This window comes from Eulemur rufifrons, chromosome 1, assembly GCF_041146395.1.
Source record: "Eulemur rufifrons isolate Redbay chromosome 1, OSU_ERuf_1, whole genome shotgun sequence".
In the NCBI taxonomy this organism is placed as follows: Eukaryota; Metazoa; Chordata; class Mammalia; order Primates; family Lemuridae; genus Eulemur; species Eulemur rufifrons.
The window spans coordinates 18,115,258-18,136,636 of NC_090983.1; the positions used below are offsets into that span (position 1 = coordinate 18,115,258).

A 21,379-nucleotide genomic window follows, 5' to 3' on the forward strand; every position below is an offset into this window, starting at 1 on the left:
CCGTGTCCCCAGGAAGGGGCTGGGAGTGTGTGCCGAGAGGGAGAGGCGGTGGGAGGAGGGTGGCACCTTGGGGTGAAGTTGCTCAGGGAGGGACAGCTCCCGGCCGCCTCCCGGCTGCCCCATCCCATAAATTCCCCTGAGATGTCCTTGTAAGGCTGCCTGGCTTGCTTAGAAAGGGCTGGCTGTGGGGTCACCGGGTTCTGGGAAGCACAGCTGCCTTACTGGGCTGGGTGCGGGCCAGCCAGGGTGTGGCCTCGTGGGAGCACACCCCTCTTTCAGCTGCACCCCCCGCCGTGGCCCTGCTCCCCATGCCTCTGGCTGTGCTTTCATTGCCAGCCAAGGTCCTGCCCTCCCCGAGCCTGGTAGGGCTCTCAAGCTTCGGGATGCTGCTCCGACCCTCCCTGATCCTGTCTCCTTGGGGCTGGGAAAGTCACACCCCAGAGTCCCTGGGTCGCTTCCGTCCTCTCCTTCTTGTGCTTAGGAGGCCTCACGCCTCAGTTGTGCTGGCAGCTCTGGTTGCTTTCTGAGGCAGTGAGGGTCTTGGGTCCTCTTCCCAGCTCTCTCTCCGAGATCCAGGGGACCTTTCGGGATGGGCCGCGGCGTTCTCCTTTGAGAAGAGCCCAGGCCAGCTCTGGACCTCAGTGACTGAGGTGCCCAGAGGGACGTTTAAGACTTAGGGGTGTGTGTGCAGCCCTAGGATATCGGTGGGGCCACAGCGGGGAAGGAGATTGAAGTGGGGGCTGCTCCCTGGGGTCGCCAGGATCCCACAGAACTTTCCAGCTCCCACGTCTCCATTCCCTCCCTGTCACCACATTCCCTTGGGTATTTCAGATCCCCGCCCTTGTCTTAATATCTTTGCTCTTTCTCTTTCCTGTCTGACTTTTCTGTGTCCCTGTTACTACCCCCCCACCCCAGGTCTGTGCCCCTCAGGACTCTGTGTGTCCGTGTCACCCCAGAGGCCTGTCTGGCTCCCCAAGTCCCTGCTCCTTTATCTTGGCAGCTCCTAGGTTTCCTCCAGAGCCCTCCGTGACTCGGGCTTGGAGGCCTCACGTCCTTCTGTCCCCTGCTCCAGGGCCCCCTCCCAGCTTCAGGTAGCTGCAGAGGCCCCAGAACGTCCCCCAAATGCCTGACACTTTGTGGGGTATCGCTCGTTTGTGTGTGTGCCTGTTACCAAGAGTCCCCTGTTCCTGGGCCTGTAATGAACCCCAGCTTTTCCCGAGAGGGGTACTGAGGATATGTGACCCCCAGAGCCGGTGGGAGGGATGATTGTCCGAGGCCACGGAAGGAGCCCTGGCTGAGGAGGTGGAAGACCTGGGTTCACGTGCTGGGTCTCTTACTTCCTGGCCATCCCATCTCAGTGAGCCTCAGTCCCTCACCTGTCATGTGGCTGCAATAACAATGCGATAAGGTACTTGACACACCTCAGTGAGCTCCCACCACCCAGGGTCTGCCCAGGCACTGAGAACCTGCTGCCTGCGGCAGCTCGGAGGGACAGGCCACGGGTGTGCATGGTGTCTCTGGGGGAAACTGAGGCACATGTGGCCCTGGAGGCCCTGGACAGGGGGAAGCAGAACAGCAGGGCGAGTGGCCAGCCCCAGGCCAAGGCGCTCGTGTGGGCAGGGCTAGCCTCTGCGGTTCCTGCAGGACGGCGCTGCGCGTGTGGAATCCACAGGGGTGAGACGCCGAGGCTGGAATGTGCCAGGATGCTCGGGGCCACTTATCTCGGGCCAGGAATGTGCTGTGGTATTATTAGCCTTTGGAATACCACCCAGGGGGCATGGCGGACACCTGTCCAGCCCTGCCTGCCCAGACAGCCCATGGGTGCCTGTGCTCCACCGCCCATGGAGGGAGCTCACGAAAGTGCCTGCGTGTGTGTGTGTGTGTGTGTGTGTGTGTATGTGGATCTGTGTGTGTCTGTGGATGCTGTGTACGTGTGTGTGTGTGTACGTGGATCTGTGTGTGTGTGTGTGAGTGTGTACGTGGATCTGTGTGTGTGTGTGTGAGTGTGTACGTGGATCTGTGTGTGTGTGTGTGAGTGTGTACGTGGATCTGTGTGTCTGTGGATGCTGTGTACGTGTGTGTGTGTGGGCATGTGCCTGTGCGGGGGCAAGTGTCTGTCAGTGTGGAGCTCTGGGGCCTTATGCATAGGAGTGCGTGTGCAAAGGTTTCCTTGCCTGTGTGTGTGCGGACGTGTGTGCGTGAGTTTGAGTACCTGTGCTGTGTGGTGCGTGGGTACCTGTGCATGCATGCACAAGTGTGTGTGTGTGGGTGTGTGAGTGTGCATGGTTGTGTGGCTGTGTCTGTGTGTGCTCCTGCCCTGGGGTGCAGTCGGAAGCCCCAGGGGGACTAGGGAGTGGGGGCTGAGGGGGAAGGAAAGGACTGAGGGGAGGCTGACTACCCCGTCCAGGTGAGAGGGGAGGCTAGGTGGCAGGAGGGGACAGCAGGCACAGATGTACAGGGAGGCAGGAAGTGCTGCCGGGACTCCTGGCAGTGGGCTCTGGGCCGCTGCCCTGGACTGGAGCCTCTCAGGCAGCATGGTAAAGAGCCCGAGGTCAGACGCCTGAGTCCAAGTTCTGCCTCTGTCACTCTCCAGCCTCGTAACCTTGGACAAGTGACTGAACCTCTCCAAGTCTCAGTTTTCTATCCGTATCACGGTGATAATAACAGTTCCTGCCTAGTTAGAGTTACTGGGAGAAATAAGCAGTATACAGTGCCTAGAACATTCCACAAACGATAACGTATCGTCATCATCGCCATCACCATCTTCATGGTTGTGGTCCATCTTCACGGACCCCTCCTGGCAGTCCCTTTCTTGCTGAGTTGCCCTGGAAGGATGGGGGACCCCCATCTCATCTGTTCGTGGCATAGCAATGGAGGCCCAGGGAGGGCACGAGACTGGCCCAGGGTCACCAGGGAACCAGGCAGAGCCACAAGAGCACAGCCCCCTGGCTCCTCGTCACTCCTGCCACCATGCTGCACTGCCTTGCTCACACGTCTGGGGTGGCAGTGCCTCGCCAGGCCGGAGAGACAAGGAGAGTCTGGCAAGACCTTCCTATCCACCGTGCATCTTCTCCCAGGACCCATGTCCCCCTCCTGGGCCTAGCAGCTCTCCTGGGTCTCCTGCTCGGAGCTCCCTTCATCTGACTGCAAGTCCTGGCTCTTACATGGAAAACAGAGCAGAAGCCCAGGAGAGGGAGCCAACAGGGACAGGCCCAGTGTCCTGGCTCCCTCACCCAGTCTGGGCCAGGAGGGCTTGACTACTTGGCTCTTGACTTAGCTCTCACACCGGCCGGGCTAGGCCAGCTGCACATTCTGCTCCCGACCCTGGCAGGCAGGAGCGGAATTCCTAGGAAGCACTGGGCCCGTTGAGAGCTGGGCTCCCTCTGCCCCCGCCTGCCCTGCAGCACATCCCACATCCTCTGTCTCGGCCCTCCTAGGCCACCGTGTGGCTCCCCTAGGGCAGCAGACTCAGGTGTCACCAGGAGTGTGGAGGTGGGGTGGGCACTGTGGCACCCGGGCTCCGAGGGTGGGGAGTGCACAGGCAGGCGGGGTCTCCCAGGATCCCCCCGCCGCGGCGGGCTGTGATTGCCCTGGACGCCGGCCGGAGAAGACTTGTTTTTCACGTACTCAGAAGAAAAAACCAAAAAACCACCACCAACAAAAACAGCAACCAAACTTTTTTTATTTTTAATCTGCAGTTAATGGCCGATTAGCTGTACATTATTAAACAGGCAGCTGGAGATTCGCCAGGGTAGATGGCTTGAGCCAAGACTCACAGCCTGAACACAATGTTCCAAGAAAACAGTCCCCTGTGGGTACCCGCCGAGGAGCACCCGGAGGGATGGGCTCCCGCTGTGGCCCCTCACCCTCTCACCCTTCCCTCCCAGCCTCTGCCCGGGAGTCCCGTGCAGGGCAGGGCCGTGTCGCCCCTGGAGCCCAGGCCTCCTTCGTTGCGGCCCTGTGGGTCCCTCCCCACCCATAGCCCGAGCGGCTCTTTCCCTCCTAATGGACTCTGGGGGCCAAGGTGAGGCTCCTGCTTCCATCCCAGGTGGGTCGGGCCAGCTCCTCCTCTCCTGGGGCTGGAGTGATGCGGGGCCCTGAGCACTGGCTGGTTCCATTGTGTTCCCCTCTATGGTGGCCCTGGGACTCCCTTCCTGTCCTCCCTGGGCCTCACTTTCCACATCATTTCAAGGAGAGGATCGGACCGATGGACTCTAAATTCATTCTCATCAACGTTTTTGTGAGCCATGATTGGTGGCCTTGGGGAGAGGCTGGGGTGATTGTTTCCCAGAGTTTGGGGACCTTCTTGCCCCAACCCTGGTCCCACTGGTGAGACCAGGAGCTTGTCTCAAGCAAGCCCTGATGGGAGGGGGTGGTCACCAGCCCCATTCACATTGTTTTGGATGGTCCCCGCAGCCACCTAGAGGGCCCCCAGGGTAAGGGATAAATGTCTGAAGGTGACATCCCAGTCGTCCATATGGGAGAACAATCTGAGAGTCTGGAGTCTGGGACTGCCCTCTTGGTGAAGCCAATGCTGTGTTGGGGTAGATGGACAGAAGCACAGTGTGGTGTCCGGGTCACTGCCAGGGCGGGCCGCTGCCCACGCACTGGACAGGCAGCCGCTGCCACGTGCATGTGTGTGTGTGTGTGTATGAGTTGAGGGGGGGGTTATTTGTTTGGGAACTGGGTCTTAACGAGCTTGCTCCAAACCCCTTAGGGATAATATGGCACAGCCATCGACAGCACCGACTCAGGGATCCAGTCCTGTCACCACTGCTTATTGCTGCCTTGTTATCATTGACTTTGGGCAAGTGGCTTCACCTCTCACGTCTGAGCCCCGCAGCTGTACACAGCAGGGTTAGAACAACGCCGACTCCCAGGCTGTGGGAGGGGGAAATGGGCCAATGCAAGTAGCGGGTCCGCGCCAGGGCCTGGCACGCGCTGGGTGCACGTCAGCTGTTGGGGTCCAAACAATCCCTCCCTCTAGCCATCGGGTCCTTCCCTTCGGATCGTGCAACAATTTTCGTGTTGCATATTTGTGTTTTTGTTTCTTTAGTGTCTCCCTCTTCTAGATCAAGTGCTGCTTGAGGGCGGGGGCTCCGTCTGGCTCTGTTCGTGGGCTGCCCACAGGGCCGCACGGGGCCTGACCCACCGCGGGGTCAGAAAGCACTTGTGGAATGAATGAGGGAACGGGGGGCCGGTGGAAAAGCATCAGAACCCACGAAACAACCACTGAGCACTGGTGCGTAGAAGGATCTAGAAACTGAAAGAGCTGGGGACATCCAGCTTGGGAGGACACCGCTGTGGGAGATTGGGAGTGATTGTGTGTGTGTATGAGAGAGGGGAATTGTAGAATAAAGTTTTGAGGGGATTTGTCCTCTGAAGCAGAGCCAGGGGCCCCAGGAAGCAGGTTTCTGGCCATGGTGGGAGCCACCTCTGGTGTCAGAAATGAACTCTGAGGGCCTGGGCTGGGGAAGGAGAGCCCTGTGCTGTGCGTGGTGTGGTCTAGCAGGCCCACTTGCTGCTGCTGCTGCTGCTTTAGTTACAAGAGGAGTAGCAATAGTAGCTGATGCCTCTGAACTTCAGTTCTCTCATCTGTAAAATGGGTCAGCAGTGGTCAGTACCCAGTGGGCAGTTGGGAGGATTAAAATGAGTTCGTACCCATGAAGCTCTAAGAACAGTGTCTGGCAACTGGAAAGCACTCAATAAATTTGAGCGTTTATTGAACAGGGCCAGAGAGATAGAGGGGAAGGAGAGAAGAATCCTGCCTCTAGGATGGGGGTGGTGATGCTTATTTGAAGGAGGAGGGTGCGGGAGAGGTAACATTATGGAGGGCTGCTCCGTGCCAGACCCTGTGCTGAGGGCTCAGAGCAGTTAAGAAACATGCTCAAGGTCACACATCTAGTCAGTGGGGTGGCCAGGCTTCAGATGTGGTCTGTGCAACTCCAAAGCCTGGGACCTCCCACCCCTGCCCCCACTTCTGGGCCTGGTTTCTCTGATTCTCATGCTGGGGGAATAGCGGGATAGGCCCCATTTCAAGGTGGAGCAAAATGATCATGATCTGTAGGGGCAGAACCGAAATCCTCAGGGGGGAAATCTCTAGCTCTCTCCAACCCTGGAAGTGTCCCATCATTAAACACTCTGGGAAGACGGGGAGGGTGCTGCAAAGGGTGAGTTCCCCGCAGCTCATTGCCATGGCGCCGAGGGCACAGGGGTGGCCCCTATGGCCCTGAGCAGAACCCTGGGGAGTGAGGCTAGGTGGCAGGGAGAAGGCATGGTGTGTGGGGGAGACTGAGGGGGGAAGGGAGGCAGATGCACAGAAGAGTTGGGGGACAGGGCCCTGCTGGTGATGAGATTCGGGGAGGGGGAGAGGAGAGGGAAGAGAAGAGGAGGAGAGGAACCCAAGGCTTGGACCTGGGCTGGTGGGCAGCTCTGGGCCTTGGGCAGGGGTGCCCAGCTGGAACCAGTCTCCATAGGGCCGCTGGGTAGTGGTGAGAGGAGGCCTGGAGGTGAGAGGAGGCCTGGAGGTGAGAGGCCACCTGGCCAGCACCAGGGCCTGCTGGGGCAGCAGGTGCGAGCCAGACATTCAGCAGGAAGCTTGGCTAGAGGTCAGCTCTCCTGGGGCGGCCAGCACGCTCCCCACTGACCAGCGCCCACAGGCCTGGCCCTGCGGCGGGATGCTATCCCATCCTTAGCAGCTGCTTCTGGCTGTTTCTGCCTCTTGGCCATTCAAAGATGAATGGGAAATGGTCCCAGGCTTCAAGGAGTTCCCAGATGAAAGGGCAGGGAGGCAAGGGCGGTGTAAGTGGGCAGAGGCATTTGCCCTGGCTCACTTTCCCAAGTCTATTTTTCAAGCAGTTGATGATGCCTGTTGTGTCTTATCTCTATTACCTGAAATAAAAATTGGGCTAAATTTCGTTAACCTTTCCTTGTGCTTTTTATTCAATAAGTATTTGTTTAAATATATATATATATATATATATATATATATATATTTTATTTCAAAAAATTTAGGAGGTACAAGTGTTTTATTGTTACATGGATGAACTGTATCATGCTGAAGTCAGGGCTTTCATTGTACCCGTCAACAAATGTTTCTTAAGTGTATACTGCTGTCCTCCTCTGGACTCTGGCTTACAGGGTACAGAAGAGAACCTGAAATTTCTGATGGTGCCTGGTGGACTAGAGTGGAACTCTCACCTCCTTTGGTCTAGATTCTATACCTCTATTAATGCAACCGAAAGTGCTTGGGCCTTTTGGGGACAGCCATATCGTATTGTCAGCTAAATCGAATTCCTGATTTCACTAAATCTTAGACTTTTCTCGGCAAGAACTATTATGAATTCAGGTATTTTATGACTTTTAAACCCTGGTTCAGGACATTACCCCAACAGAAATGTTCCCTTGCTAATTCTGGGCTATTTATAAAGCCAGTTTTGCATTGCAGTTCAATACAGCATCTTAGTTCTTCCTTCTGGTTCTTTTGTGTGTGTGTGTGTGTGTGTGTGTGTGTGTTACTTCTTTCGCTTGGTAAACCTCCCTTCTAAGTCTTTACCTAAGTGACTGATAAGTATGTTGAACAAGCCAGGGCAGAGGACAGAGCCCTTTGGCAAATCGAGAAGTTGACATTGATCTATTAATCACCACCCCTGCTGGTCAGGAATCCACTCAGCTTTCTATCTCGTCTCTGAGAATTTCATCACGGATCCTGCCAACACCTTCCTGGGATCCAGATCAGCTTGGTCTGGGGGTTCCCCTGGTGGTCCAGTCTAGGAGCCTGATAATAATGGGTTTGGGGTTCTGGGTGTGGGCTATGGGAGGGAGGGGTGGTGGCTCCCGAAAGGGTCAGGATGGAGCCGGTGGTCTTTCTGGGGTAGGTCCTAGGGAAATCCTGCCCTGGAACTCCAGGGTCCTTCCAGCTTTAAAATCATGCTTCTCAGGGAAGAGGAAGGATTTGTGTGCAGTGAACTGGCATCAGCAGGGACTTTCTGCAAGGACCAACGTCTGCCTAGAAACGTGTTCCTAGGAATCTCCAAGGGACCTTAAGGCCATCAGATGAAGATATTGAAGCCAAGGGGACTGAGACTTTCCCCTGGTCACCAAGGGCATTGGTGGTTGAGTTGGGCTAGAACCCAATGCCCTGACTCCCAGTCTGAGGCTCTTGGCTGGAAACTGAGGCAGGATTAGAGGAGGGAGGGGCTGCCAGTGTGTGCCCAGGGGCTAAGCTGCTGGCAGAGGCCGTTTCCCCTCAACTCCCGCCCTTTCTGTCCTCTGTGCTCTGACTGTGGGACAAATCTGAGTGGGAAGCTGGAATGTGGAAGGGCCAGCACTTTTCCTCCCAGGGGGAGTGTGCAGTGAAGGGCCTGATGTGCCCATTTCTGCACTTTGAGAGATGGTGCAAATGCAGCGAGTGAGAAGACACAGAGGCTGCGGGGGTGGTGAGGAGGGCGCCCCTGCTCCTGCCTCCTTGTGGCCCGAGTGTTAAGGCTGATACAGGGAAGAGGAGCCGGTGTCAGGAAGGAAGGACGAGGGCCACTCCAGGGCAGCAGTGTCTGGTGGCTTCTGGCGTCAGTCCTAGAAGGAGCCCGAGCATCCCAGGGTGTGACTCTGAGACAAAAGCATCCTGGGGACAGCCAGAACTCATCCTGGCTGCAGGTGTAGCCAGGGGAGGGTGCAACTCAAATGTCCATATATCAACCACCTAGGGTGGCCCCCAGGGCCTGGCTCCCACCAGGAACACACAAGGGGGGCCCTGGGTTGAGCCCCCCTTTCTGTCTCCAGCCACTGAGGGCTCTGGGTGGGGCCTGTGTGTTGGGCCCAGCAGGATTCAGAGGCCCAGAACAGCCTCCCCTAGTGCCTCAAGGAAGAGAAGCAGAGCTGTGCCCAAGTGGCCCCTTCCTTTGGGACCTGGGCATGTGGCATCTCTGTGATGGACAGGGAAGAAGAGAGTGGGGGGCCTGGGGCACTAGCAATGGTGGCTCCATCATAGGAAGATTTGGGAAGCCGACCCCTCCCTGCTGGGAGTTTTGGTGAACTGTTAGCCCAGCTCAGAGGACCTTACCCTTGGTGCTGTGAGGACCTGAGGCTCTGGCCCTCTGAGCGTGGGTGTTGCGTGACATGGTGTCCCCCAGAAGGAGCACTGTGACCTGAAATTCCCATTTGTGTCATACGGTGACAGGACCTTGAGTTGGAAGCCCTGGATTCAAATCTGTCCCCGTCCTCAGTGGCTCTGTGATTGTGCTTACCCGCTCTGAGAACCGCAGCCACTCCCAGGGGCCGATGTGGCCCCCACATGGGCAAGGTTTGACGCAGGGCAGGCGCTGAAATGTTGATCAGAGTGAGATGAAGGAACGGACGAGGGCGGCCCTGGGTTGAGCCCCCCTTTCTGTCCCGGCCACTGAGGGCCGTGGATGGGGCCGGGGCTGAGAGGCCTGGGAGATCTGGACCCAACACTCTTGCCCCATCTTTCTCTCTGACTTTGTCCCCTCTTTCTCCTCTGCTTCTCTGTGTGTTTTGTCCCCTTTCTGTCGTGTCCCTCCTCTCCCAGTGGAAGTGCCTAACTCAGCACCTGGCCCCGACACGCACAATTCATTGCTCCCTGCCCTCCTCAATGGCCGCTCTGTTGCTCCAGGGCGCTGTCCCCCACCCCCAGCTCCATCTCTCCCCTCCCTTTGGGTCTCTGTTTCTGACCCCCTCTTTGTCCTGTTTGCTCTGCTCCTGGCTCCCCTGCCATCTGTTCCTGCAGCCTCTGTCTGCGGCTCACAGGCCTCCACTGGGCGCCCACTCGGTGCCAGGCACTGCCCTTCTCCTTTCTGGGCTCTGTGTCTCCACACCTCTGCTGCCATCTCCTCCCCTCCCCCTGCCTCCCCTCCTGCCCCCTCCCCCAGCTCCACTTGGCTCCAAGGCTGGTATTATTCAGTTTTATGAGAAACCCCCAGGCCTACCCCTGAAGGGACCAACCACAACTGGAACCAGATGTGCAATCCTGCACTTGGGGTGGGAGGCAGGGAGGAGGGGAAGGGGCATGGGCTGGTTCAGGGGGTTGGGGGGAGATGGAGGCCCTGGGGATCCTGGTCTTTGGGGCTAGGAGGGGGATGAGGGGGGGTGCATGAGGAGGAGGGGTGGGGAGGAGAGAGAAAGGGGGCTGAGCAGTCTTGTTTAGAAGGCAGTTCTCACTGTGTGTGCATGTGTGTGCGTGTGTGTGCGTGTGTGCGTGTGTGTGCACGCGCGTGTGTGTGTGTGTGTGTGTGTGTGTGAGAGAGAGAGAGAGGTGGGGGGACTGACACTGGGGAAAGCTGGGTGTGGATGTTGGGATGTGGGACAGCTCTTGGAAATAAAGAGGAAGGCGGCTGTTTCTCTTTGAAGTCCTCCAGCTCCTTGACTTCCTCTCTCTATGGCTTCTAGGGACCTGCTGCGTTCCTGGTTCTGCGCCCAGGTGCTGGAGCAGGCAGCTGGAGAGAGGGGGTGACGTTGGGGTGGGGTGGGCAGAGTAACCTCCAAAGCCTCCTGAGAGCAGGTGGAGGAGGTGTCGTTCAAGGTCCCCGGATCTGCCACAGACCTGGGGGTCGTGGGACGTGTCTGGGACGTGTCTGGGACGTCTCTGTGTCACTTCAGTGGCTCCCCAGTCCTGGCACAGTGTTTCTGCCTACAGTTACAGAGCTTCAAAGACAGTCTGTGTACAGTTGTCTCGATACAGCCTTGTACAGGATTGAGCATTTTCAAATGCTCCTTTATTCAAGTGTTAATCAATCGTCCAGCCATCTCTCCATCATTCGTTTATTCGCTCCACATTTACTGAGCATCTGCTATGTGCAACCCTGTGCTGGGCACTGAACAAAGCGGGAAAGGGGAAGGAAAAGGATGAATAAATCTTTCACTGTCAACAAACGGGAGATACAGAAATGCACCCAGCCGGCCGTGTGTCAGGGCATTAGCGAGTAGCAGAGCCCTGGCTGGCCAGGGCAGAGGGCAGTGCCCACCAAGCCGTGCCGCCAGAGAAGGGTCCAGGGAGCATGTGGCTTCTGAACTGAGCCTTGAGTGCTGACAGGGAGAAGAGGGATTGGTGTGATGGGAAGGGCCTGGAGGTCAGAGTTGCGGGGTGGAGGGAGATAAGGTGGGGGAGGCGGGGGCTGGGATGTCCTGCTGCAGAGCTGGGACTGGACGTGACAGGCAGTGGGGAGCTGGGACCCTTTGCTGTCAATCAGGATGATGTGGGTGTAGGCTGGGAGGAGGAGCAGGGGTGGATGATGCGTTCTGCCATTCTGGGGCCTGTGAGTGGAAGGGGGTTCCAGTTTTACAGCATACTCCCCATCGACTTTTAGAGGACACTGGAGACCTCGAACTGACTCAGAATCCTCTAACTTCTGTCCCCCGTCTAGGGTGACCTAAGCCCTGAGGGGCCCTTAGTCTGTGGTGGGGGTGGGTGACGGGGTTGGGCAGAGCACGGCTATTTGTGGGGCCACCTGGCAGCATTGGTGAGAGTGAGTGGGAGACTTGGTTTGGGGCTGGGCTGGGGCTGGAGACGACTGGGCCAGGTGTCCCCACAGGTCCGTCAGTCTCCGCCATCATTGCCATCACCGGGCCGCATCCGCACTCCTGCCGACTGAGGCTGCTGTCGAGGCTGGTGGGTTCTGAGATGCTGAAGTCTGGGACTCCAGGAACCCAGACTCTCCTTCCACCTGGGGCGGGATATGGTCAGCTTGCTGTGGAGACAGGGTGGAATGAGGCCTCTAACTCTACCCCCCATGTAAGGTCCTGAGAAGGAGGCCCTCACCGTCCAGCCCCCCCAAGGATTTCATTGTCCGCGATTGGGGGTGGGGCAGCCCTCCAAAGTGCTAGCCATTTCCCTGTGTCTCTGGCCCCGGATGCTCCAAAATCTTGTCCCAACTCTGGGCTTCTCTTGTCATTGTACTCCTGGGGAAAATTGAAGCCTGGGGAAGGGTTTGGCTGAATTAATAAAATTAGTGAGTGTTAGGACTGGAAAAGTTCTTAAAGAGCTTTGGATGCCAACTCATCATGCCACAGGGGAAACTGAGACTCAGAGATGGAGGTCACTGGCCCAGATGGGGAAAACAAGGAAGGGCCTTTCAGCCTTTGGAAGTCTGAGTGGCGAGGAGTGTGGCTCTGGAGCCAGCACGCCTGGGTCTGAGGTCCTCTTCTGGATGATCCTGCCTGCCCTTGCACAGGTCACCAACCTGCTCTGAGGTCAACTGTTCCAGCTGTAATAACAAGGATGATTTGAGGATTAAATGAGAGAGACTGATCTTTAGTGCCTGGCATACAATAGGTTGCAGCAAATGACTTTTCCTCTTCCATTCTGTTAACTAAAATGCAATTAACAAGGTTTAAACTTTGGAAAAAAGAAGCGCTTTACTTCTCATAAAGGGTAGCAGCCTGTTGGGAGGCCATTCCAACAGGTTAGGAAACTGATTCTCGGCCAGAAACCAGGCACATATACTTTGAAGAAGAGACAAAAGGCAACAGGATTTTATATTGAGCAGGGTAGTCGAATACACATATTCAACAAGGTATAGGAGGAGTCATGAATATTTATGAAGGGAAATCATGCATATGAATTGTGCTTTATCTCTCCCATCCTATCATGGCTGGGAACTCAGTTTTATGGCGTTTCTGGGGTCCCCTTGGCTGAGAAGGGTCTATTCAATTAGCAGAGGGCTTAGGATTTTATTTTTAGTTCACAGGTCTAAATAATCCTATCTGCTTCTTCACTTTTATCATTTATTTGGTGCTCCAAATATTTCACATCTATTTTCCCCCATTATTTTTAGTGATAAAAATTTTCATATGTGTAGAAAAGGTGACATGATTACATGATGAACTCCCTAAATTCTACAGTGAACACTTTGGTATGTCTGTTTCATCACATTTCCATCGATCCTTCTTATTTGTTGATGCATTTCAAAGAGAACTGAAGCATGCATTTCATTAACTAGAGCTTGGTTCAGATCACTTTGGAATATACAGTCGCAATGTCCTGACTCAGCCCAGAGAAAATGCAGGCACTGTTATCCCACATTTGACAGCTGAAGAAAAAACAGGTTCAGAAGTGAGATTCCTGGTCTCCAGTCACAAAATGAGTTGGAAATGGCAGAAAGCAGAGTGCTGAACAAAAGCTGAGAGTTGCTGTATTATCATCATCATCATCATCATCGTCATCATCATCATCTCACCTAACACCCTTCCCCACCCGGCAGCCCTTTGGCCATTTCTCTGCAGGTGTGTCTCTTCCATGGGGTTCTGGCTCTCAGGGTCCTGAATCCTCCCTACCCCCTTCCCCACCCCTGTCCCCCAAGTCCACTGTCCCTGCCCCTTGAGTCCTCAGGGAGGCTGCCGGGCCTTTGGCTGAAGAAGGGGTAGGCCACACTTCTGGGCAAGCTCCTGCCCAGGCACCTGTGCCATGCCCAAGCCTGAGCTGGGTAAAGTGCAGCCCGCAGAGCGCTGCAGGGGTTAAAGGAGGCGGCTGCTGGCAGAGGGGGCCGACTGCTGGCTGACTCCGGGAAGGAGGCGGTGCACCACTGGCCCGCCCCACAGCCAGCCACTGGTTGGAACCCAGCTAGCTGAGCCCTCAGCTCAGTTGCTCCCAGCAGTGGCCCTGGGACCAGCTCTGCTCCTTGCACCCGCTCCCTGCCTGGACACAGTGCTCACTCACTGCCTTCCTCTGGACAACCAGCTTCTTGCTTGCTACAGCTTTTGCCCCCACCACTGGCCACCACCCAGCCCAGGGAGTCCTTTGGCCCAGACACCCACCCCACTCAGTGGCGCCCCTGCAGGAAAGGTGAGTGTGTGTGTGTGTGTGTGTGTGTGTGTGTGTTTGTATGTTTAGGGGGATGGAGCCGGCAGGGCTGCTGGGCTGTTGGCACTGATGCAGTGGAGACCACCTATTAGGGTGTAAATTCGGGGCAAGTGAGGTCAGCCTGCCTGGTGCCTTGTTCCTGGGCTGGGCAAACCCCTCAGGGGTCGCCCTGTCAGTCCCCCGTCTTCAGATGTTCCTGTGGTGCTGGCAGGGATGTCTGGGGTGCGGCTGTCCCTGTCCTGAGAGAGCCACCAACAGAAGGAGTTGGTTTGCTGGGGAAGGTGCTGGTGTCAGTGGCTGCTTGGGACCGAGGCCAGCTGGGGAGTGGGGACACAGGGACCAAGGGAGGGGGAAGGTTGGAGGGTCTCCTGTGCCACCTGCCTGCCCGTGGCAGGGGCCTGGGTACTGTGTCCTCTTCATTTCTTTCCCTGCCACCCACTGGCACTGCTGTCAGGGTGCCTTTCTCCTCCTTGGGGCTCTTTGCTCCCAGAGGGCTGACCTAGGCTGCAGGGGGCCTGGCGGGCCTGGAAGGGTTGGGGTTCAGAGCACTTTCCCCCCCTCCACTGCTCAGCATGGACACAGCCTGGCATGAGGGCCCCTCTGCCCTCCCCAACCCCCAGCTCTTGCTCCTTCCTCACCCCTCTGGGCAGAAATGGCTAATCCAGGTGGTTAATGAACAGACATGGGCAGCTGCCTCCCCCCTCCCCCTGCACCCTCCTTTCCTCACCCTCCTCTCCTCCTCTGACCTGGTGCCCTCCTGTCTCCCCTTTCCAGGCTGGGAGTCCCTGCAGGGTGACCTCAGTGTCTACCCCCAGCCCCAACTATGGACCCAGGCAGGTCTGCCCACCCAGATGTCTTAGGCTGGCCACTGTGCTACAAGAGGAAACTGGGAGGGGTGGCTGAGGGGGTGATCCAGGGAAGCCTGCTGTGCTCCCAGGCTGGCCTCCCTGCAGGGGACTGGGTGGGGTTGGGGACAGGATGGGTGCTGGGCAGGGAGGGTCCGACTCAGGAGGGCAGAAAGACAGGTGGCTGTGGGTGGGCATAGAAGGGAGAACTGCATACTAGGTTTCCTGCATCTTTGGGGACAGGGGCTTCTCTTGGGAAAGCCCCAGCTGTCCCTCTGTGTGGCAGAGCAGAGACAGGGTAGGGGTGTGAGGGGGGCACTCTCTCTTCCCTCCGGAAACTGCCCAAGGGGTGGGGACCACTGTGGCTCACACATGGCTTCAAATCCCACCTGCCAGCTGACAGCTTCTCCTGTCTTCCCCACCCCAGCTCTCTCCCAGGACCTCAGAGCTCGCTGCAGGGGAGGCACCTGCCTGACACCTCTGGCCCAGGGGCTGGGAGGGAGGGGGAAGGTTCTGGATTGGGATGGAGAGTTGAGTGGGAGAGCCCTTAATGGGACCAGTGCTGGGGACCCAGCTTGGGGTTGGCCTGGCCTCTGCAGCCTGCTGAGGGCAGGGAGCCAGAGAGAAGTGGGCTGGGGCCAGGCTGGGGGTCTCAGCTAGTCCAATGGGGCTGCCAGAGCTGGGAGCCAGCACCTGCATCTGGAGCTGAGAGTTCGGGGTGATGGAGACACCATCCTGGGACCCTCTGCTCCCACCCACTGTCCCTGATCCCTCCCTCGCTTCTGCTACTTCACTTCCCTGGGAGCCCAGTGTATAACTTCCCATGGGGTGGACGCATCAAGAAAGATAAACCCAGAAAAGCTGGTGGCTGGGTGGAGTGGGGCTGGGATAGGGTTCATGAAGGTTCAGGGGAGACATTACTGTCTTGTGACCATCTTCTGGTCTCTGATGGGCTGTGCCAAAGCATTAGAGTTTAGGAACCCTCAGTGTTCTGTTTCTACTGAGGTGGGGGCAGGAAGCAGAGTGGTAGGGGGCAGAATGGACTTTTGTTTGGTTGAAAGAGGGGGCCCCAGAGGTGGAAGCTCGGTTCCGTTAAGGCAAGAGCTTTCTAAGGCCCCTGAGCAGTCAGCGGGAGAATGGGCTGCCTTGTAAGGTAGTGAGCTCCTCGTCCTGGGGGGAGTTCGACAGAAGCTGGAGAAGGGCTTGGAAGGGTTCCTGTGCTGGGTTGTGGTTAGAGGCGATGACCTGGAAGGTCTCTTGGGACACTGAGGGCCTGGGATTCTTGGAACTGGGGAATTCTCTAGCACCAGAATGGGGGATCGGGCAGCTGTGGCCTGTGGCCTGGGGCGTGGGCACAGAGAGGACTCAGAGAGGACTCTCCCTCCCACGTTTGGAGAACAGAGAGCTTGAGGCTCTGCCCTGGCACTGTGCGCCACCCACAGCTGCCCACCAGGTCTGCCCCAGCTGCTTCCTGCAGAGGCTCTGAGGTTCTTCCTATTCCTCTGGGCCCACTCTGTGCCTGGGCCTGCTGGTTAACCCCTCGAGGCCTGGGGCACACCCGTGGGCTGTGTGGCACAGTGGGAGGGACATCCAGCACCACAGCCCTTGCCCCCACCTGCAGTTGGGGCCCCTGCCCCTGCCGTGGGCTCTAGGGCCACGTGCATGGCCAGGGGTTGGCTGCTCCCTGTTGGGCACCTTGAGCCTCCACTGAGTGTGACCTCCCCTACAGGGAACTCCCCAGCCAGTCTGGAGATGGTCGGCTGAGGACAGTGCTAGGATCCGAGGTGCAGCAAACCCTGGGGCGGGTCTCACCTGACCCTCAGTTTCCACATTTGTAAACAACGCAGGGTTGTCAGGGCAGCTTGAAGTGGTCTGTGTAACCAGCATGGGGGTGGGTACAAGCCGAAGCAGTTGTTCTCAAGGGCCTCTCAGGAGCTGGGAGCGGGTCACCTCTCCAAACCTGTTTTCCCTGTGGTGGGCAGTGAGAGGAGGAGGGTGGGGGTGGGGCTGAAGAGTTCCCAAACCCAGATGCAGGCAGGTTTGGGCTTCCTGTGATGGAATGTCCATGTGGGCTTCTGGGGTGGGCTTGCGACCGCCCTGGGCTCCATCCTTCCTACTTCCCCTGCAGCCTCTCCTCTGCAGATGCCCTGAGCAGAGAGGGTGGAGTGGGAGGCGGAGGTCACCCCACTCATCCCGCCACCTCCACTCAAGGCAGCCCCTTTTGCAGTCCTGGCTTTGTCTGGGGGCGGGGTCCTTTCTAATCCTAACGTCAGCCCCTCTCTCCAGTCTGGGACTAGATGAGGTGTTTAATTAGGACACTCTTCCCTGGGGTTTGAGAGAGACCCAGTGATGGAGGGAGGGGTGGGTGGGGAAGGAATGGGAGTGTGCGGAGGGTGCCGTGAGCCCGGAGCAGCCAGGGTGGGAACTGGGTGGCCGGCAAAGGCTCTCGGCTGCAAGTGGTTCTGGCTTGTGGCTTATTTCTGGGACCGTGAGTCTCTTTGGCCCCAGAAAGGAAACTGAGGCCCAGTGAGGGATGGGTTTGGGGGTGGGGCATGCATAGAGACAGGTGGTAAAGCCATCCCAGTTACTGGAGTGTGAAAAAAGCATATCAGAAGTGGGTGTGGCAGTGGGGGAGGGAGAGGGTGGTATTTTGGGAATGGAGAGGACTGTCCTAGACTTTGTCCCCAGCACTGTCCCCTGTTGGCCTCTGGCTTGGTGGCTCCCTCGCTGGCTGGCTCTTAGCTGTCCAGGGCTATTAGGCATGCAGAGGTGTGGGCACAAGTGAGCTGGAACAAGGGGCGGGGTGGCAGGGGGGCCTCCCTGAGTGCCCCCTCCATTATGCAAGGTCACACGTGGCCCTCTTCCCTTTCCTTCTTTCCAGTCGCCCGAAGCACTTTCCCATCCCCGAGGAGGAGGCCGCAGGAGGCTACAGACCCCCAGCGCAGCTGCGTCCCAGGCCTGCCTCTATCCAGGCTGGTGGCCTTGGCCATCTTTCTACTTGCCCCACCTCATTGTCCCTCGAGGAGAGAGGCTGGTCTCTGTGGAGTCAGAGCCAGTATGGGAGGGGTGGTAGGTGGGCCCAGGCCAGTCCCTGGCGCTGCCTCCTCTGGGGCTAGTCTGGGCTCTGTAATCCCTGCCTTTTTAGGGCTGGGAGCCTGCAACTCAGGCCTGGGTGTGGGAGGCAGGAGGGACCAGCCCAGAAGGGCGGGGTCCTCGGGAGCTGGGCAGGGATGAGTGATCAGAGGAGTGCCTGGGTGGAATCTGGGCCTTTCTGCCACTATGGGGGTCCCAGTCTTGGGTCTGGTTCCCCCAGGAACCCTCCTCAGCCTTCTCTGGCAGGGATTGTGGACCCCCTTAGGTTTCTATGATCCTTGCAAGTTTCCCGTGGGCTCACCTGTCTCCTAGCTGGATTACAAGCTCCTTGAGGGCAGGCCTGCACCTTTTGACTCCCTGGCGATCCTTGCTGTGCCTGGCAGAGTGCTGCTCAACACAGGTGACTGACTCCTGGGGGGCCGAGGGGCGAGTGTTTTTGACAGGGCCTGGTGAGCATTTGTTAGACTCGGGTACGGGGCTGTGCTCACCAAGAGGCCCATGGCAAGGCAGAGAATGCGAGTCTGGAGCCAGACTGCTGGGCCTCAGCTCATGACACCCCGTTTATCCGCTGTGTAGTCTTGGCAAGTGACTGGATCTCTGTGAGCCTCAGTTTCCCCACTGTAAAATGGGATAATAGTACCTACTTCGTGGCGTGGTTGTGAGGATCAAATGAATTCATTTGTTTAAAGCACTCTGAGCCGTGTACATAGTACATGTTCGATCAAGGTTAGTAATTGTCATTATCATTGGTGGTGTTGGTGGCCTTCTTCCAGGACCCCAATTGTTGGTTCACTCCTCTTGTCGTGGTTGTTCCATCCCCAAGATGGGGAGAATTATGGGACCAGAGAGTGAAGGAGATCTTGGCATCATGTTCCCTTAAGGGTTCTAGCATCAGATCCCGGAGAAGAGTCTTCCTTTCCCCACTGTCTTTCCCTGTGGTTAGGGGGCAGGCAAGGAGCTAGAGGCCTTGTCGGCCCAGGGAGCTGATGCAGAGCTGTGTTTATGGAGGGCTCTGAGAAAGCTGCCATCACCGTAAACAAGATGTGTTATTATAAACCAGCCCAAGCTCCCTTTCTTGGGTCCCATCCCATCATGGATGAAAGTCACATCATTGGAGACTCCCAGGCCTGGCAGGGACCTGGCGTGGCCTCCAGGCAGGCTACCCTGGACCAAGGGCTATATCCATAGAGGGGGCACCTACGTTTTAAAGTAGGACCCCCAAATAACTGCTGCAAATTATTGTCTTATACCCTCTAGGTTGCCCTGAAATCTAACTTGCATTCCTCTTGCTGTAACTTTAGTTCAGTCCCTTGTTGGTAGGGGTTGGGGGAGAACCATGTCCAGCCCTTCCTGCATGCCATACAAGCTGAGAGCTTTGAACCCCTGGTAGGGTAGGGCTCCTGGCCACACTCCCTCTCCATCCTAGGCCTCTGCCCTCTCTGGGGTCTCTGTTTTCCGGTGCCCCTGACATTCCTCATTAGTAGGGGTCAGCCCACAAGGCCTGCCAAGCTGCACTCTCCACCCAGCTGGGTTCCCACCCAGGGAGGCTGGGGCTGCTCTGGGTTGGGGGTGAGCTCCATTTCCAGATCCCTGGCCCGCCCAGTTGCAGCTGTAAAAGGCATTAAGTTTTTTTGTTTTTTTTTTTTGGAGAAAGAATGGGCTTGGGTTGATGATGATGAGAGCCGGGGAGGTTCCTGAGCTCAGTCCGGCCCTATCTTGCTTCTCCTCCTTGGCCCCTGCTCACCTCTGCCCCGTTTCTAGGCCATTGGTCATCTAGAGGTGGGCCTCACCTTTGGCCCTTGACCTTGACCAGACCTGGGCAATCAGCTGGTCGACAACCACGCTTTATGGGAGCAGCCTAGGGGTTCAGTACTGGGCTCGGTGCTGGCATGGGGTGGGTGCAGCAGGGCCGAGGGCTTCAGGGGAGAGTGAGGGAGGGTCTCTGCCCTGGGGGTCCCTGTTTTTGGCCAGTGGGAGAGTAGTGCCCCTCAAGTGGACAGATCTGAGTCTGTCCCTGGCTCTGTCCCTCCACTCTGGATGAGTCCCTTTCCTCACTGGGCCTCAGCATCCTCACCTGTGAAGTGAAGGGCTGGAGGGGTGGAGGGTCTGTGAGTCCACCTCCCTTGGTCCTGCTCTGGTCCCAGGCTGCAGAACTTCACCTTGGATTGACCTTGCTTCCCTCCCCGCCCCGCCCCCACCTCTGGCAGTCGCTGGCAGGAAGTCCTGCTGATTAGGGCCCTAATCACCGGCTGAGACTCCCAGAAACAGCAGAGCTGGTTGAGTGAGAGGGGCCGACAAGCCAGGAAGGGGGGCTGGCATGGGGAGAAGCCTCCACTCAGGGCCACGAGCTGGGGTGTCAGGCTGTGACTGGGGGGCACTTGATGCCTGCCTGTGATGGGGGTGGCAGAGGTGGGCTGGCCCCAGGGCTTGGCTTCTCGGGGCAGTGCCCATGCAGCCACTGTGGAGGCTGTGAGGCAGCGACCGCGTCCAGCTGGGCACTGGGGCCTCTTGACTGCTCACTTTAGGAGCTTTTTAGGGCACCCACCCTGTGCCAGGCAAGGTGCCAGGTATGGAGCTGGAAAGGCCAGGGAGACACAGTCCAGTGGGAGACAAAGGGGAGTAGACAGAGTGTTTCTGCAAAATGCAGCCGGAATGTCAAGCAGGAAGCAGTTCACGTGAGCTGGAGGAGTGGAGAAGCCTTCAGGGAAGAGGTGCCATTGAGATGTGTTTCAAAGGTTGAGAAGGAGTTTGGCAGGGGTTGGGGGTGGTGGAGGGACAAAGCGTTTTTCAGGACAGGGGAAGGCACGCGCAGAGCGCAGTGGCGTGCAGGTAAACATGGTTACAGTAACGGCTCCAGCCCTGCGTTAGAGTCGGACAAGCCTGGGTCTCCCTCCCAGCTCTGCTGCCTGCCACTAGTGGGACGTCGGTCTGAGCCTTAGTATCTGCATCTGTAAAATGGGGTTAATATTCCAATCCCGTAGTGTTATGGTAGGGATGAGACGAGATACTATTTGTGAAGCGCTGAGCACAGCGCCTGGCACAGAGCAAGCGCACAGTATATAGTGGCTTAAAAATGGCACGTGTGGGAAAGGGTGGCTTCAGGGACAGCCTGGAGGTGTTGCTTAGGGCCTGGGGCTGGGGAGGATTTTCTGAGCTAGGTTAAAGAGGGGAGCAGCCGAGGGTTTTGATATAGAAGAAACATGATTTAGGAAGGACATTTGGGAAGCTGTGAAGGCTATACTGGGCAGGGGTGCCTGGGGACAGGCCACAACCTAGGACCTGGGTCCCTGGAGTCCTGTGTTCAAATTCCTCAGACCTGGGCCTGAGAAATCCTCTCTCAAGTCATTTCATCTCTCTGGGCTTCTTGCCCACGTGCTGTCTTCCCTTCCTGGATCAGGTGGCCAAGGCGGCCCTGTACTCTCCTTCTTGGGAGATCTTTCACTCCAGGAGAGAGCCCTCCTTGGCAGGGCATCATACAATATGAGCTGCAGTAGGCAGGAGTGAGGGTAGACTGCAGGCAACTCATATTTCTAAGACACCAAGAGGCTCCTTTATCATCTGGCCTGGCACACAGTAGGCCCTCACTGTTGAATGAATAAATGAGTAGGGGTGTCCCCTAGTCAGTGGG

At 57.3% G+C, this 21,379-nt stretch overlaps 1 protein-coding gene across 4 annotated transcripts in view; it reads left to right on the top strand.

Moving 5' to 3' along the window:
- Positions 1–21,379, top strand: part of TNS1 (tensin 1) — a 167,018-nt gene that overhangs the window by 20,566 nt on the left and 125,073 nt on the right. The window contains exon 1 of one of the 4 annotated variants that reach the window (XM_069480826.1): positions 13,626–13,795. The exons of the other annotated variants lie outside the window; for them this stretch is intronic. The gene's annotated coding sequence lies outside the window, so the exon portion shown is untranslated. Of the gene's footprint in view, positions 1–13,625; positions 13,796–21,379 lie in introns of those variants that run through there. 4 annotated transcript variants of the gene reach the window in all.